The 19,048-nt window shown below is 34.4% G+C and overlaps 1 long non-coding RNA gene across 1 annotated transcript in view; it reads right to left on the reverse strand.

The window, feature by feature from the left end:
• Nucleotides 1–19,048, reverse strand: part of LOC146761055 (uncharacterized) — a 370,373-nt gene that overhangs the window by 175,124 nt on the left and 176,201 nt on the right. The window contains exon 3 of the long non-coding RNA XR_014945321.1: nt 3,170–3,222. This is a non-coding gene — a long non-coding RNA (uncharacterized LOC146761055). The remainder of the gene's footprint in view (nt 1–3,169; nt 3,223–19,048) is intronic.

Here is a 19,048-nt window from a genome sequence, read left to right on the forward strand (position 1 = left end):
AATAGTCATTAGATGAGTCTTTAGGGAGAAAAAACTTAGGCAATAAGCTGTGTCATAAATAAGTATTTAGCATATATTTATCCTCAAGAAACTTCCATCACGTTTTGCCAGTTAAAACAATATTTCAAGTGTTCCATGTAGAAAGTTTGGCCCTAAACAGAACACAGTTGATTACTCAATTGGGCTACAAAAAATATTAATGTAAGTATTTATTTTTATTTTACAATTTTTTACTGAACTTCAGAAGAAATATCCACTACTTTATCTTGAAGATGTAAAATAAAAATGTTTTGCAAATTGTTTTATACATTGAAGTGGCTACTGACTTTCTTACTATGCTAATGGAATTCAGATGGATAGGCTGCTATCTTCTTTCAAAATAATTGTTCTCAGGATTAAAATAGCATCAGTGAAATAACTCACTGCATTGAAATTTGTTCCTTTTGCCTTATACTTTCTCTAAGACTTTCTCTAAGACTTTCTCAGAACTGCAGAGGAGGAAAATACAGGTTGATATAACCGCTTTTACTAGATATGCCCATCCTTCTATTTTATGTACTCACTTGATAAAATGAAAGATAGAGTGACACTTGCCCTTTCCTGTCCCTGTCTTTGCTTTATAGCACTGCTGTCAATACTAGCCTTGTTCAAGGAAGAGCGCAAGACTGTGCTTAACTCTGCTTTAAGCACCTCATATGACAGGTTTGAAAGGTTCTATTCCTCTTGCCCCTTGTCCTTGCTTCCTGTCACTTAAATATCGTGTATATGTATTCATTAGTATTTGTGTGGGGAAATATATCCATATTATCAAACCATAACTGAAAAGAATAAATATACCTTATGTCAGTTCTTTTTCATTCAGCTACTTCACAGAAACAATGTTAATTAAAAAAAAATACACCCTAAGGCAAACCTGATACTTGAGAATTAATATAATGTATAAATTACAGTCAAGCTTGAGATATGCACTGTAGCAAGAACTGATAGCATTTTTTCTATCCCAATTAGAATAATTTATAATATACAACACATCCTGTCAGGTACGATGTGCTGACATCTTTACATGAAAGGACAAAAAAGCTAATACATAACAATAAACTCCCAGGACAGCATCAATTAACACTGCCAGACTAAGCAGTTCTTATTACTTATCTTACTAGAGTAGCTTATTTAATAAACAAAACAAGACCTCTCAAGAGGATTGTAATGTCATTATTTTTATTCTTCCCTTCACCTTCTTTGCTGAATAGGGTTTTTTTCTATAGTTAGCTGGACCTGTCAGAAATGTGGCATGTATTTTCTCCTTCTGATACTTTATGTCCTTCAGAGATGTTTTTCCTGGCCGCCATCCTCAGTAGCATTCAAATAGGACCTTGGAGTATGTCACTCTCACTTATCTCTCTTTCTCCTTCCTCTTTTCCTTTATGTGTTGTTTGTTTGTTTGTTTGTTTTGTTTTTGTTTCTAAATATTATCTCATATTTTTACTTTTAAGTTTCTTTTTTGAACTTTCACTGCAAGATTTTCCATCAGTGAACACTGACATGACCAAAGTCTATCAGAGGTACCTCAGAAAGTAACAAATTACCTCATTTAATTATATATCTGTATATACAAGGCCTGAAAAGAAAAAGTGAAGAAAGGACCAAACTTGGTACACAAGTCTGTCATACATAAACAGACACAAACACCCACAAGGAACCTTTTTGTAGCATTATGATTTACATCATAACTGATGTAAATACTGATTTACATCCAGTAGGTTACTGAATATCTGGAGTTTTCTGTAGAATCTAAGCTTCACGGGTGAAAAAAATAGGAATTTAGGAAGCACAGTGACAAACAGTTTCTGGGATTTCAACTAAGAAGAAAAAAGAGATTTCTAAAAGAGTTTTTGAAATGGAAGTCTTAAAAGTATAAAAAATTGATAGCCCCACTGGAGCCAGAATAGCAAAAGACTGAACATTACAGGCATTCTTCTGGGACACTGTACCAGATTTGAAGTCCTCACCCCATTCTGGGTCTTACTGTCTTCTAAGTTGAACCTCTGACTTTCTCACTCAGAACATAATGATTTTCTTTCTTAGGATTTTCTCTCAAGAGAAACCCCACCCACCCAGTTTTATTCTATAAAGAACCCTGTACTCAGATCACATCTGGCAAAATCCCCAGAACTTCTCCTTCTCCTACAAGAAGACACAGAAAGAAAAAAAAAAAAAAAAAAAAAAAAAGCCTATCCTCAACAGTGTCTGTAATTAGGAGGTTGGGGTAATTATGAAAACTTTTTGTTGTTGTTGGAAAATGAAATGGCAACATTGAAAACTATGGCAAACAGGTAGTTAACAGGATCTCCTATCCCCATCAGCACACGCATGAAAACTCTAGGCTCCTAGAGTTTCCAGTGGAGCAATAACATGATTGTTCTTGCTGTCTTTCTTGATAGTAACCCCAAACCTAGATCACAGTGTCTATAATATCCACCCTAACTTGATGGCTTACAAATAACAATCTCAGTATATCCTTGAATCCCATTTGCTAACACAGCAATATTCTCCTTAGGGAGGATATTAATGCACATTTTAACAGTTATTCATGCTACAGAAGAGGTACTTACAGAACAGTGAAGAACCACAAAAAACAATATGCACTGAGTTATACTGCACAATTCAATTAAAAAATTGTTTTGCAAAATTAATTAAGTGCTCCAAAATGAAATCAAAATTACATTTCCTAAAATTAAGACTGTATTCGTAAAAAAGAATAATAAGTTGTCACATTCTAAAGAAAAATTTACCTGATGATAAGCATTTGAAATTTTCTAGTAGTCTAACTGTATCCTTCTAATCTTGCAGAAGGAGGAAGAAGCATGATCAAAACATAACAAGCTTTTAATATTTTACTGTCATACTCGACTTTTTTTTTTTCTGCAGCTATCAGATTAATTCTGTTTATTAAGAAGACAAAAGTGAACATTTTCCTTCTAAATGTAAACACAGCTTCCCAAACAAGAAGTATACCTCTATGTTGATTAATTTAATCGATACTTTCTTTGACTACAAAGCATACAGTCTCCAGTGATATGAACCAGGTAGTCAGAAAGAATTCATGTTCTACATTTTCTTTTCTACTTGGGGAACCAGAAGGAATGATCATTTTTTTTAAGGACCTTACCTTTGAAATGCTCTGCAGCTCTTTCAGGCAATCGTTTGAAATGGAATATTTACCTGTTACAAAGAAGATAAAATATTATTAGTCTCAGAATGGACAACCAGGGTAAATCACCTTCTTTACTTAGTTAAATGTACATATGTATATAAATGTTAATTACATTCCCCTCAGCATATTTCTATGATTTGCATCATGGAAATTGCAAGGTTTGGGAAACGCAGTATGCTCTGCAGAAGAAAAATACAAGAAATTATGCTCAGTGTGATTCAGATAGATCCTATCTGCTGGCCTCCCACTTGTTTTTACGTTCATGGGCAAAACACCTTTAGCAGTCTGAGCATATATCAGTACTTGTTTTATGAGGTACCTACAAATTTTCTGCAGTATCTGGAATCTGAGTGACTATATCTACAGAGATTTTCATTGTCCAGGATTTTCCTGTATTTTAGTTCTTTTCTATTCATCCACTATTGTTAAGTGCTTATATTTTAAATTTTCACCAGCAGGGGACACTTCTTTTCTGACTTAGCAATGTCTTACACCACATTCTCAGTGGCTTCATCACAATACATACATAAAAATGCTACATTCGAGTTTCCATATAACAGTATGCCATCGTGCTTACAAGGAAACAGGTGAAGACTTGTACTAGTCATTCATGTTTGCCATTTAGTTTTGCAGTAAATAAGAGTGACATATGGTGAAGATTTCCATCCATTTCCAGATGAGATCAAGAGAACTTATTTTTCATTCTTTTCTTGACTATAATAACCACACAATACATATTTCTTAGAAATCTCTCCTTGTTTCCAGTTAATTTTTAGCTTCTGGCAGTATATTCTGATAGAGAGGAAGTCCCATAAATGCAGCTTTTTGAGAAGACCACACTGAGTTTACTGTCTCACGTCACTGCTTCCATTGTTTCCCATTTATTTTCATGACTGCAAAACTACAGGAATGATAACTGAAACTTTCCTTTTGTCTTTGATGGGAAAACATGAAATAATACCCCCAAGATCACATATGCGTATGATAACAATGTTTCACTCTGTCCTTGAAACATAATTTTCAACAAGAGTCTGTTGGCAAAAAGTATGATGCTTTTATTGCTGCTACTAAAGAAGTTTTACTGACAGTGCTCCCAGAGTTTCACTGCAGAAAAAAAATAAAGTAGATGAGAGAGAAAATACAAGTGTCATATTTATAAAGAAAGGGAAGGGCAGAAGTTTTTCACTCTTTCCTACGCTATTTAGAATGATCTGGTTTGTAAAAGCATTGATGCCTTGCTGTAAAACAAACAATATTTCATTTCAATAGATTTTAATTTAAAAACTTCTTTAGAAAATACGTTAACAAAAAATCATGAAAAAGAAAAGTAACTTTCTAATAAAAACATTAGGTTGCAGTACAAATAGAGGAGATTTACAAAACTGCTCTGTGTCGCTCTGTCAGCCTTGATGTGAAAGACAAAGAAATACAGGAAAAATATGAAATATTTTAATTTTCACTGACTGAGAAGTCATGGGAAGAGATGTTCTAAATCCCCACCCCCATTCAGAAAGCTCAAGAAGTTACCGTTCACCAAGACATTCAGTATTAAAAGCCGTTCATCGCTCAAAATAACTTTTCTTCCTTATTCTTGAAGTAATTCCTGATATAAAGAGTTTCAACATTTTGTCAATTTAATAACATGCTTCACAGTTACTGAATGCTCCAGAATAACAAGAAAATACTGAGATGAATCCTCAAACGTGTACAAACACCAGAGCAGAGCGAATGTTAGCATTTGTTCAGTGTAAGCAAATTGCATCAAGGAAGTTTTCATATTTACCCCAAGCTGACTAAGTAACCAAGATCTAACCACACAAGTAATTTTAAATCAACAACTAAAGCATATATGGAGTTATTCTTTTGCCTACAAGCCCTGAAATGTAAATGACTGCATAAACATAAATGTAGAAATCTACAGATCATGCATATTTCATAAAGTTTCAACATTTAGTATTTAAAATACTATTCACTTGTATATTGACTAAAATCAGTCAGCCTTATAAATTCCTCTTGTGTAAGCAATGATCATCTGCAGTGGCTTCTGAGTAGAAAATAACTGGAGTGCAGAATAGGTAGCTCAGCTGTAAACAAAGTCTTTTGAAAGAATGACGGATAAAGCAAAGTATGTTAATCTAAAGTGTAATAAATAGAATGTAAACATGTGCTAGAAAACAACCCCAGAAATTCACCCTTTTTGTCCATTTTCCTATTTGATAGGAATAAGATCTTTTTAATAACATCTATCCTCACTTTTTGGCCACCTTCTCAATCAGACAAATTCCCAAGCCTTTCCCATAAATCCCTCTTGTGATAACAGCTTTAGTCTTTCCCAAAATGACCAACTCAAAAGAGAAGAGGCATTTGAAGGAAAAACTCTGAAACACATTGTTTCTTCCTTGTTTTCACACATTTCAGCACTTCTTGTTCAGTATAGAAGTTTCCTTTTACTAAACAAAAAAATAAATGGCCAAATATTTCACAGGGCTACTGCTCATTCATGTCAGTACTGTACTGAAACCACTGTAAATTCAATTTCTCTTTTTGACTTTCTGCCTGCTGTGTCTTTTACTGACTATTTTGTATTGTCATTGATGTTCTTCCATTCTGGAGTTCCCTTAGTTTATTTTTATAGTAAACTGAAAGGATATTTTTATTGTAAATATTGGCTAATCTTTTACCTTTCTCACTGTAAAGAAACACAACTGTTCCAAACCAGTATATGTATTACAAAAGAATGTGCTGATAGGTAAATGGAGAGTTACTTGACACATCCTTGTATTATCTAAAGTGATTAATAGCTATAATTATGGGTAGCAAACATCCTATTTCAGCATTGCTCTACTGAAATAGATGTTCATAGAATTGAAGGCCACTGTAGATCTGAAGGCTGCTGAATATGTTACCATGGTAGCTGTTCACTGTAAACTGTATTGCAGCAGATAGTTCCGAAACATTACTGAATTCCTAATTTTTAATTAGTTTTTTTAAGCATTATTTCAGAATCTGCTAAAACATTCTGTATTACTTTTCCTAACTGCATTCATTGTATGTACAGCAATATGCAATGTCTACCAGCTCAGTTCAGAACACATTTTCTAACAGTTCCCAATAGATAACCAGGAAATTAAGTATCTGCAGGTTAAAGATTTGTTCAGGAGAAGCTTCTGAACCACAGCTTCTTGATATTTACAGTTTATCATTAGTCTTTACAGTGCATCATAGGGTCTGACTTTTCGCCGTTCAAAAAGAGAACTAAGAAACAGAAAGCTCTAGGTATGTGATGTGGGACACAAGAAAGGGAAAGCTGGCAGTGTTCTTATTTAGCATTTATTAAATTGCATGAACATCTTAATAGTATATACAGCATTCTAACACCTTCCCAGTGATACCTAGAGATTCTATCTAGAATCTTGCATTCATTTGCATTTTAAAGTTATTTTAACTTAGCATTATCAAAAACATTTCAGCGACTGGCACCAAATCCAGATTTCCACACCTATCTTGCAATCCTAGCACATTTGTTCTTCTAATAGTTTTCATTTGTAACCAAAATAAGGAAAACCATAACCATTGTTGTCAACTTTATACTTACCTTTTCAGAAAAAAAATACATAGTTTTATTAATGCCAATTCTAGTTCTGTTATATTTATGGTGAGATTAATAGGCAAACATGTCTGAGCAACTCAATCAGAACTAATGAGAGTCAACCTGTTTCTGCAGCTGCCAAAGGAAGGATCATTTTATGAGAGATCAGATACTAACCACTAGACTGAAAAGCCTGAACATATTTTTAATTTAACCTATCACTTTAAGCCTTCCTTTTTTTTTTTTTTTTAATTGCATAAGCTTTCTTAATTTTTGTCCGACATTTTCTCAGTAATAAATGAAAACTGACACGTATTCGATCAGACACGTTTCTAAATATGATTATGGTTAGAAAGTCATGGAAATGAAAAACAACATAAATAGTGGTAGCTCATTTTATTTTGTTAATGTCTTTGAGCAAGTTTTAGACTCAGCAGAAGGTAACAAACGTTCAATATTCAATAAGGTACTGATTTTTTATTAAATATATATATATTTATACGAATAGTGAATGATTGGAATGACTTTATTCTCTCCCTATAATGAAGAGTGACAAAAAATACAATGGTAGTTACCAAAAGAATTTTAAAATCAGAAAATAATACCTGTAAAACTAAATAACAGATCTATCTATGTTCTTCCTACAGAGAATGAGAGGGGAGGGGAGGGTGGTAAGAAGGGGGAGGGAGAGGAAAAAGAGAGGAAAAGAAAAGGAATGAAAATGGAAAGGGGAAGGAAAAGAAAAGGGGACAGGGGGAGGAGGAAAGGAAAAGGAAAAGGAAACTGTTCTTCTTACAAATATTTATTAGAGCAAACAATCTATTCCAATTATATTTTTTACTCTTTGTCTACTTCAGTTCCTGTAGATACGTTTTCTATAAAGCCTAACATTTTTCTTTCTTACTTACTGCATTTCCACAAAGGCAGTGAGAACAAGAAATAAAAGCTTTGTAGCTCTTTTCTCAAACTCTCAATAATCATCTCATCAGACCTGTTAGGACCAAAGGCACACAGCTCTCTTGCAACCCTCAACAAGGCAGTAATTGGCACTGTACATGCTGAAATTGCAAAGGAATCACTACTTACTGCTTTGCCTGCCCCACCACAGCCACCTTACACATATGAATTTACACTCACACACTGAGTGACACAGTGTCGATTAACAACAAAAAAAGTGGAGAGAACTGGCCTTAAAATTTTAGTTTACAGCAGCCATGTCCAACTCATGTCCTGCATACCACATGTGGTCTGGCCCAGCCTGATATGAGGTCCCTCCTGCCCTGTGCCATCATGGCAGTAGCTCTGACTTGCTGAGAAGCTTGGCCTTTCCCCAGACATGCACTCATTTCTCAGAAACAACCAAACATTGGTGTGTGATTGGCACTGTCTGGGCTGAGGCCAGGACATGGAGAGGGTACAATGCAGTGCCAAATCCAGTTATGGCAAAAAACTTCACACATTTTGATGCATTGGTTGAACACAGTTCTGTGAACAGAGAAAAATCTGTCGTGCTTTAAATTCTTATACTATAATTTGAGAATTTGTTTCAAGATTGAAAAAAAAAAAGAAAAAAAAAAGAAAAAAAAAAAGAAAAGAAACAAACATCATTTTGTTGGTGTATTTGCAACTCCATTTTCAGTTGACATAAATATATTACCTGTGAATTTTCAAATGGAATGGACAGAGTTGCTGTTGGATATTCAAGTCAAAAATTTGTTTATGCCTCTTTACTAGTCTTGTATAACACTTACGTTATCAGATAGCTCAGTTTCAACTGGGATGGAGTTGTTTTTCTTCATAGTGTCTGGAATGATGCTATGTTTTTGTTGTAGGAGAAAAACAGTGTTGCTAATACATGTATGCACGTTTTCAGTTGCTGCTGAGCAGAGCTGAACAGAGCCAAGGACATTTTAGTCTTCTCAGTTTCTCCTACTGTCCTACCAAGCAAGGGTGCCCAAGGAGCTGGGAGGTTACACAGTAAGGACAACTGGCTTAAACTGGACAAAGAGATATTCCAAAGCATATGACATTGTGCAGAAGGAAAGTTTTGAAAAGATTTGGAGTTCATCATGCTCCATTTCTGCTATTTGGTGGCTATTTGGTGGCTATTTGGGCATCAGCTGGCAGGTTGTGAGTGATTATGCATTACTTGTAATATACATACACACACATATACATTTATATATTATATGAATATGAATATATTATATTTTCTATTTCTTAGTAATAAGTTTTCTCTCAGCCTAGTTTTGTTTGTTTGTTTGTTTGTTTGTTTGTTTGTTCTCGTTGTTATTATCTGTTCTCTCCTCCACTGGGAAGTTGGGGAGTGAGCAAAAAACTTTGTGATGATGAGTCACCTGCTGGGTTAAACTGCAACACCAAAGAAAAATATCCCTCCCTTCATAGTCATGTCTTATATCATCACTTTTCAGCAGTATGTGCATTTGTGAAGAGTTGCTGTCCAGGATGAAGCACAGGAAGAGTAAAATTTTATCAAAAATCTCTGGCAGACACCTTGAAAACTTACTAAGAATGAACCAGTTTTCCATCAAACCAGGCTGATACATTACTTTCACAAAAACCAGGTCCATTTTGTTTCAGTTGCAGTCCTTTTATGTGTTTTAAGTATAAATAAATAAATAAATAAATAAATAAAAGTGAAAGTTAAGAAAGTAAGTTTTGCTACTTATATGGATTAGCTATATTATATATTCCATATGCAGCTCAAGACAATTCCTTTTCACTCAGTGCAGCCCAAGCAAGCCAAGAAGTTGGACTTCTTTGCCTTACAGCACAGCATACAACACATTTAAAACTGACGAACCTGAAACAGCTGTCAAAACTTTCAAACAAATATCATTTACCATTGTAAGATGTTTAAAATATGATCTTGACAACCAACCACTCTGTATTTTTGAGAAGATTAGAAATAAAATTGATAATAATAGTACAAACACCATAATTTGGATTTCCATAAGGCCTTTGATAATGTCTGAAATGATAGTCTTCTTCTTAAACAGAAAGCAAGAAAGATTCAGGTTAAACACGGGAACAGATAAAGAACTGATTAAAGTAAAGTGATTACAAAGTAAAGTGTTGAAAAGGGTCACAGGGGAGCCAGTTCTCAGATCTTTATTGCTTCTAATCTACATAAATTACCAAGATTGAGAAACTAGCTGTAGAATTGCCAAGTGCTCTGATGACTTACAACTGAAATGAAGTAGGAAGTGGAAAGCAGAAGAATTAAATGATAATTCCCCCTGGATAATGCTTTGCATATGAAATGGAAAACAAAAATACAACACATAAAGCATTTCGTAGTTTTCAATACAGAAGTACAAGAAACCTGCTTGTAAATACTATTATACACACTTAGGGAAACTATCCAAACCAGTCCACCTTACTGGAAAAACTGAGAGAATGGGAGGCATTTTCTGTGTATTGCGCTCCAATAGCAGAAAAACTTTGCAGCTCATAAAAATGTTATGATCATACCACTAGCAGTCATACGACTGTTGTACAATAGTAACTATTAGTGAGTCCCTTTCCTGTAGGAGTTTCAAAATGGAGAAAACACTACAAAGCAAGCCTTTCTTACACTGAAACTACCAAAAGCATAACACAAAACTGAAAAATTTCCATTTAAGGGTGTGGGGGTATTTTTGGTGTTTTTGTTTGTTTGTTTGTTTGTTTGTTTGTTTGTTTTTCTTTGTTTTTTTTTTTTTTTTTTTTTTTTTGCTGTTTTTCCTATCTCCTAAGTTTGCACGTCAAATAACATGTAAAAATAATTTTGCTCCAATGGAAAAGGGGAAAGAAAAAAGAAAGAAAAAAAGAAAAAAAAGCACACATTACTCCACAGTGAGAAATTACCTTTTTCGATGTTATTATGTTCAATATGTAATATGTATGAGTATATAATGGAAATAAAAGACAGTGAAGAAAATGTCAATTTGAAAAATCTAAATACACGCATAATTCATTTTACTTTATTCTTTCTGTAACTGATATGGCTTCTATTTGATATCCTATGTTGCTCCCATCCAGGTTTCCCTCAAGAAGTTGTATTATTTGATAGTACTTTGTATAGAGCAGTGACTGAGACAGAAATGGCAACACTCAAAAGAAAAAAAAAGAAATCAGGAAGAAGAATTGCTTTAAACTTTATTTTTTATGTGCAATGCAGATTTATAATTACATGTACACGTGGTCAACAAGACAGCTGCATAAAGAAAACAGAAGCATGAAGGTCCACAGTGTAGATAAAATTGCATTTTTGTGTCTCTTTGAATGGCAGCTGAAGTTCAGCTGTTTTTTAAGTTCAGCTCTTGCAAAATATTTTCATATACAACACATACAAAATCAACATCAGGGGATGTTTGTATCAGAGAATAAAGCTGATAATAAGGGGGGATATATTTACATATAAGAAGAAGTAAAGAGAAATAAAGACAGAAATTACCAGCCATTCTGTTTTATTGCCATTCACCTGGTTTTTCACTATTTAGATAATGAATTTAATATATCTCTTACAGCCCACCATTTTGGAAATACTCTTAGTTTGATAAGCAGCTAAATATCTAATACAGATGGTTGCTATATTTAAAATTCCATTGTTAGTACTTCCATTGTTTTTTAAAGGTCATTAATGTTATTGATTACATTAATTTGAAAGCTTCTTGAATAACAGAGAAAATTAATGTAAAATGAACAGCTGCATGAGCTGACAACACACAAAATTGCTGTGGTCTTCAGAGATGACTCCTCTTGAGGATTTTCCCCATTGACAGTTCAGAACAGCAGGAGCAAAAGAGCCCAAATAGAAACTTTCAATAAGATTTTCATGCTCTAGTAGATAGAAAAAAATAAAATAAAATAAAATAAAATAAAATAAAATAAAATAAAATAAAATAAAATAAAATAAAATAAAATAAAATAAAATAAATTAAAAAATTGATCTTTTTCCTTCACTTTTGTTAGTGACATCCAACAACTATGCAGCTTCACAGAGAGTGCCTAAATAACAAAAGCAAGTCTTTTTAGGCTTTGAGTACTTATGTTAAGTACAAGAAACAGACAGTTTGATAATTAATGGCATAGTATATTTTGTTAATCTAGTGCAATTCAGGCTCAGCATTCATTTAAGAAGGTAAAATATTCAAGAATTGTCTCCTGTTTTTGAGTTTAGCCAAGTGACAAAAGCTTCAGTTTCAGATATACCTAAGTCCAGAAAAACATAGATAATCTCATAAAACAATCTCATGATATTCCTGGTCTTCCAAATAAACCCTCAATCTAAAAATGCCACAGCTTTATGTCAGATGTACTGTATGTGTTAACAAAGATTTTAGGGAAATAACTTCGTAACAGAATCCCAAGTAGCAAGCTTAGGTATTTCCATTTACATACAGCTATTCGGAAGACCCTAGCTAGGGCACTGAAAGGACTTTTTGGTCATGCTGTCTTTCAATACATGGATTTATGAAAGCATGAAGTACAGCTACTTAGAAGTGCCATTGATGGTTTTGGGGTTTTGGGGGTTTGTTTGTTTGTTTTTGAAATAATGTAGCATTATATTACAGAATTACTGCAGGTATTTATGGAGGTGGGCATTATCCTATGTTAAAGGGGAAAGCCTGTGTGAATAATATTATAATTAGCATCAATTAAACCATCAGTCTAGACTGACATCTGCACTGCAAAAAGTAATTCGTCAGCAACTCTTTAGTGATGGAAATGATGTATTTTTACTTTTTCAACATTCCTTGCATGTTTTGTTTTTGTTTACTTTATCTTCTTGTGATTGTGATCATAAGTGACAACAAAGACTACTTGGCCAGCTTTTATAGGCAAGAACTACTACTAATACTCTGCTTCTGGGCTTTAATACTTTATAGTTGTGGAACACCCTCAATAAAAGCAAAACACAATAATTTGTTTCATCACTTGATATCTGATGCTAATAAACCCTAAAAGGATTATGCTCTTCCTAAAATGCATCTATGTTACAATTATTATGATCTTATGATTATTACCTTAAAACACAACTGCGTTCTGCCAGGTTCCTATCAATTTTATCAATGTAATAACTATGAGTTCAACTGAGAAAGCATACTTACAAAAATGTGGCCTAGAGAAGTTGTTTATAGTTGACATAAAGTATTTTTCCTGAATATTTTAAAATAATTTAAAACCATTTTCTTGTGATAAATGAGACACTGAGGTGCATAGCAGCATTATAAATTTGTGTTTTGTTCTAGGTTTCCCAGCAATTAACTTGTTTAAAACTTGATATGTAACTGAATATTCCTATCCAAATATGAGAGTGCTGGAAATATCACTGCTAGTGGCTGTTTCCTGACACCTGTGCACACTTTGTGTATTAAGGATAGAAATAAGGACATCATTAACACTGCACTGAAGGTAAACTCTACTGTGAATTTACTATGCCAAAATGCAGTAATCTTCAAGGGGCTCAGAGAAAGAAACATGAGGACTTGGAATCCTTCTGGAAGCCAATACTGTCAAACAAAACCCATGAAATCTCATGCCTGGCAATGGGATGCAAACACAGTGGGTAAGAAACAAAACCTAACAGATCACAGATAGGACCAAGAGGCACCTGCTTTGTTTTCACAGCACTGTGTGAGATGGGAATCACATCAGAGCTACACCAAACCACTTTAGTTGCTATTTCAGCACTGCAAAAAGAAAAGCCTCTTATTCAGGTGTAGGAAGATATCCAGAGTACAGAACAATTTAATAAGCTGAAGTTAGAATCAAAGAATGAAGTTACTTTCACATGTTTTTCTTCACAGAAATAATCTTGGCTACAGCTTTAAGGTTAGAGCTTGAAGAATAATGAACTCTGCTGCCAGTGATTACTGCTGTTTTTCAAGCTGACAAATATAAGAGGAATATATTAATTCCTTGCCATCATTAGGAAAATATTTACACCCACTGATTCTGATAACTGAGCTGAGAAATTTCACTACTTCTCTTTGCCCTTCTATGTTTGGCTGGAATTAATGCATAACTAGAAAGCATTTATAGAAGCACTGAGCATCTGTGCTCATCAGCCTCTCTGTATATCGGACTGTACATTTTAAAATCTGAAGTTACTTTCAGATGCTTTAAACCTAATGAGACCCCATACTACAACTTAGTCTTCATCAAACTACTTGTTATGAACTGCAATTGAATAGCCCTATGAGAATCATCATAAGAAAGAAAAACAGAAAAACATACATAACCTGGTACGCATATATTGAAACAGGAAGTAATCTCCCTATGCCAAACAATTTGAAATATTAAGGCTCCAGTGTACTAGGAGAATACCAAACATTTTAAATAGGAAAGCACATAAGAGAGTTTAAGCGCTGTTTCTTTCAAGATGCACTCGGCAGTCTGTGACGGATCCAGCTGTTTAAAAACATTTCTTTTGAGCTATTGGCATTAAAATAAACAGGTTCCTGAACTTCCATCTGAATTTGATAAAAATGCCTCAAGATATAAATTTCTATTGCCCCAGTTCAGAAAGTTTTCAATCATTTTCCAGCAAATCTCAGAGTACATATTTGCCTAAAGCTATACATTTGCTTAAATACTACCCTGAATCATCATGTATATTTAATTTCTCCACAAACTAGGAGGAATTTTAATATAAAACTTATGCCAATAAAAATGTTCCAGAACATACTATCCACAGAACTACAAATGTTCGTTTTTCTGTGGCTATATGGGTGATAGATATTCGGTGAGATACAAGTGTTGGCCATCAGCCCCTGGCTGTCTCTCTACTGTCAAACACAGTAAGTACACCATCAGATCACAGAACACATTCTCTTGGTCTTATAAAGAATACTGAATACAATCCCTATTTTTTTTTTTTAATTTTTTTTTTAACCTAAGCAGTATTTGTCATTAACCTTTTGAAAAACTACTGTTTTTTCATAATGCTGATCACCTCTCAGGTTTTCACTAAGTAGCTACTACATTCGTATGTGACTGAGGACAATGAAGGGATCTAATGACAACTTGACAACACAAATGAGAAAAGTACATTAAAAAAGAAAAGAAACTGGAAATAAGCATCTTTTTGGCAACCAGCATTAAATTGTTTCTTCCAGATCTAGAAAGATGAGACAAAAGTCTTGCAATATAGAGAACACTAAATTTACAAAACTGATAAAAGACTTACTTTGACATAGCAAATAAATTAACTGAAGGCCAGTAACTATGGAAACTGAAATGAGATATAATATTTCCTCAAAAAGTAGGGAATGAAATTTACATTGCCAGCCCAAGTATACCGGTTAAAGGACATCAAACTATGATGCAGAATGGTTCATAATGCTATCCATAAGTATTAGATATTTTCTTTTGAATCCTGGGAGATCTGCATCCCTTGCAATCTGCAAACTAATTATAAATTGGCTGATACACCAACCCTATTAGGCTGTGTTAACATTTTGAATGTGTTTGCCCACTTTCACTTCTTTAATGCAAGTCCAGCTACTTTCAAATAAACAAATTTTGTCAATGCTACAGTTGTAAGCTATTTTGTAATAAAGGCCATCCTATGCACATTAATAATACTGACAAGAACAGATGGCAATTATTGCTTTTAACAATTTTTCTTTTTTTTTTCTGTTAGTACTAATTACTTAGGCTTAATTTCTGCTGCTATGTCCACTGGACACCTAAGTAGGATGCTAAAAATCTACCCAAATGCTTTCATCTTATTGACAGCAGTAGAATTATTACTAAAATTTAAACTTTACTGTCACTTTACTGTCACATCATTAGGGATGCATCTAAATTCATTGTTATCGATAGCTGTTTTTAATGTTTTTCTTCCACTACGGTGCTCCACAAAGTTAGCAGCATTCTTCTTGCTAATTATGTAGTTAAAACATCATTGGCTGTATTTAAAAATAGAGTTATCCATAAAGTTAATTAAAATATCAGTCACATGAATCACTAGAAAGTTCTCTGCAGCTTGTTAAGAGTACTGAAAAATCTCTGCTGACCAAAACCTTCAATCTTAGACTCTCATGTCTGCTTACTGGTTCACTAGGATCAGTCTACTGTCTGCTGTGTTCCCTCTCACTCTGGCAAGGTGCTTATGTTCAAGTCAGACAGCTGCATTCTCCTCTGCAGTTGCACTAGCAAGGAAAGAAAAAGATTCCTAAACAGTGTGGAATGTAACAGAGAATACTCTTAGCGGGGAGCTGCTTAACCTTTGTCAAAATCTAACACCAAAGCCAATCTTAAGCAAGAACCCTTAAGGGCCTCTCAGCAGAGGCATCGTGCCTTCAGTTAAGCTTCACCATCACAAGCCGGTGGTAGTTTCTAATCATTAATCCTGTGATCTGACAGTACATTAAGGATATGATAAAATTCAAATCTATAAATTCCCAAGCCTGACTACTAAAATATAGTTTCAGCAGTGTGAAAAAAAAAATACAATGTGGATCATGGTAAAGCTAGAGGAAGAGATGCAATGCTGATTGATAGAATTTTTTTCTGAGGCTGAGCCAAACATGACCCTGGAAGCACCAGACCAGGAGATTCTGCTGAACTCATAGGTTAAAGGCATGGGCCAGGCAAAGATCTCAAGATAATCCATTCACAACCAGACAGATACAGACTGATATGTCCATATTAAAGATAATTCCACATGTTTTGTAACTGGATTTTAACAATCTAAGCTGCAGTAGAACTCAAACACATACAAAACTCTCAGAAATTCAGGAAAATCCAGGGGGAAAAACAAAAACAATAATAACAACAACATAAAAAAAAACCAAAACAACAACAATGTGCTTCCTTCAAGGCTTTGAATAGACATGAATATGCTTCCCTTTAAATGTTCCAAGAGTTAGCTTCTGTTTGTTTTGGAAGGCTGCTCTTTGCTATTTTTTTGTAGACATAAGGGCACTCTATATAGATGTGTAAGGAATTTTAATTGCAGCCCAAGTCACTGCTGAAGCACTAAGCTGCTTATACTCAAACACCTTGGACTGAAATTCACCCTTTGGCTAAGTCTCACACTGAGCCTAGAGATGATGCAGCATCACACACTTGTGGTGGGCAAGCTGGGTGCTTTTCTAAGAGGATCAAGCATGAGGTTAGGTCAGCCAATACAAGAATGTTTTCTCACTGGGAATATATACACATTAGCACAGATCAGAGAACACATCAGACTTCTTCAGACTTTTTTCCAAGGATCCTTACAGACATTGTAGACACAGCTGCAAAGTAATGAAAGAATAAATATTCCTTCGCTTCTGTTCCAGAATATGTTGACTGCCTCATCTCCTGCATTTCAGAAGAGGACAAAGGAAGGGTATGACTAAAATGCAATGAGGTTTTGATAGAGCCAATCTGGAAAAAAATATTAAAAGCTCCACTTAAAATATATTATGATTACTCATTCCATGTTGCTCATATTGGAACTCACAAAGATCATCTAGGTCAACAGCCTGCAGATGATCTGCCTGATTAGAAAGTGAGCCTTCTGAAAGTAGATGCATATGCCTGTGCTCAGGAATTACAATTACAGATTTCAATCAACAAGTCAGAAATGAAATGAGTGAGCATAAAATACTTGTTTCAAGTGGAAACTTGTGAAAATATTATTAAGGATTAAATTCTAAAATGCACTGCCTCACACTGAAAGGAAGAAGGAACCAGAATAACTTCTGTTTTATTGTTCCATGCTGAAAATTTATAAAAGTGATTACATTAGTGAAATGAATCACAGAATCACAGAATTATCAAGGTTGGAAAAGACCTAGAAGATCATCTAGTCCAACCATTACCAATACTTCCCGGCTAAATCATATTCATCAACACAATATCCAAATGTTTCTTGAACACTCCCATGGTTGGTGACTCCACCACCTCCCTGGGCAGTGCATTCCAATGCCTGACTACCCTTTCCGAGAAGTAATACTTCCTAATGTCCAGCCTGAGTCTGAGTCTTTAGGCTAGAATGAGCTTTCCAAATATTAGGATGCTATCTTTTTCTGCAAGTTTCTAAGAATAGAAATTTTCTGCAAGTTTTTGAGGATGGAAATTTCCAGACATCTTGACTCTCTATCAAGATATCAAGAATGCCTGTGATTGGACTTCTGTACAGAATAACTTACACCTCACTGCATGCTTACTGCTGCCCTATGAATTATAAGACAGCAGTCTATAGCTTTCCACTATTTACCCTGCTGCATGAACTTGATCTCCAAGAAACAAAACCTGACCAAGACTAAATGTCAAGCTTTTCCGTTTTACAATATTTATCAACGAAAACTTCTTTCTTACAATAAATTCTGAAGTGATTCAGCCAAAAGGAATTCTATCACCTAGTTCAACTAGTTCAGCCTAAAAAGCCATTCTGCATCTTAACAGATATGATATTTTCATTTAACTATTATTCTTGATTAGTCTCTTGATTAGTCTCAAAAGCGAAAAAGAAAACCCTTTTACATTACTCTTTTCATCAGTTTATGGTTATCAAAAAAGGACTCCTTAGCTTAATTTTGGGATAAGAATGACAGAATCTCTCCCATGGCTGGGATGTCTCTGCATGACCTTTTCTATGTCTACTGGGTTATAAAGAAATGGATGGGTCTATCTGATTACACCCATGCACTCGGAACTGTTGTGTAGGATTCCAAATAAATACAGGAGAAGTCTGAATGAGTTCGTAAAGTAGTTTTAGAAATACCCTTTATAATGACCTCAAACCTAAGTAGACATTTGGCATCCTTCATTTAAAACTCTCGCTTACATGCCTGGTTTCAGGAGCTTTAAGAGGTAGCACACTGTGTTATTCTATCAAGAATTTTTTGTACCCAGCACGATTCCTCTCCGGAAAGGTGTGGTTTGGTACTGTAAATCCATTTTAATATGATTCTGGAAATACAGCTAGGGTACAAAGGTAATTAGTCTCACTCTATTAATACTGTGATTAATTTGAGTCAAAATCTGATTTCACACTCATTCTTATAGCTCCATGTAATCTTCACAGTGTTCACTGACATTGTTTGAATGGCTTTAGAAGCCAAAGAAAACTAAGTCCAAATGATCTAACCTCTATTTCACAACAGTCACTGCATGTTAACGTAAAAGGATAACAACCAGAGTGGAAAGACAATTAAGTAAATGTTATACCTATTAATTTGTTTGAATTGTAAGATTTTCTCTCTTCACAAAAAAAAAGGAAAAATGATTATGTAGAAATA

Source organism: Coturnix japonica, chromosome 4, assembly GCF_054131305.1.
Source record: "Coturnix japonica strain WE chromosome 4, WE-NBRP24, whole genome shotgun sequence".
NCBI lineage: Eukaryota > Metazoa > Chordata > Aves > Galliformes > Phasianidae > Coturnix > Coturnix japonica.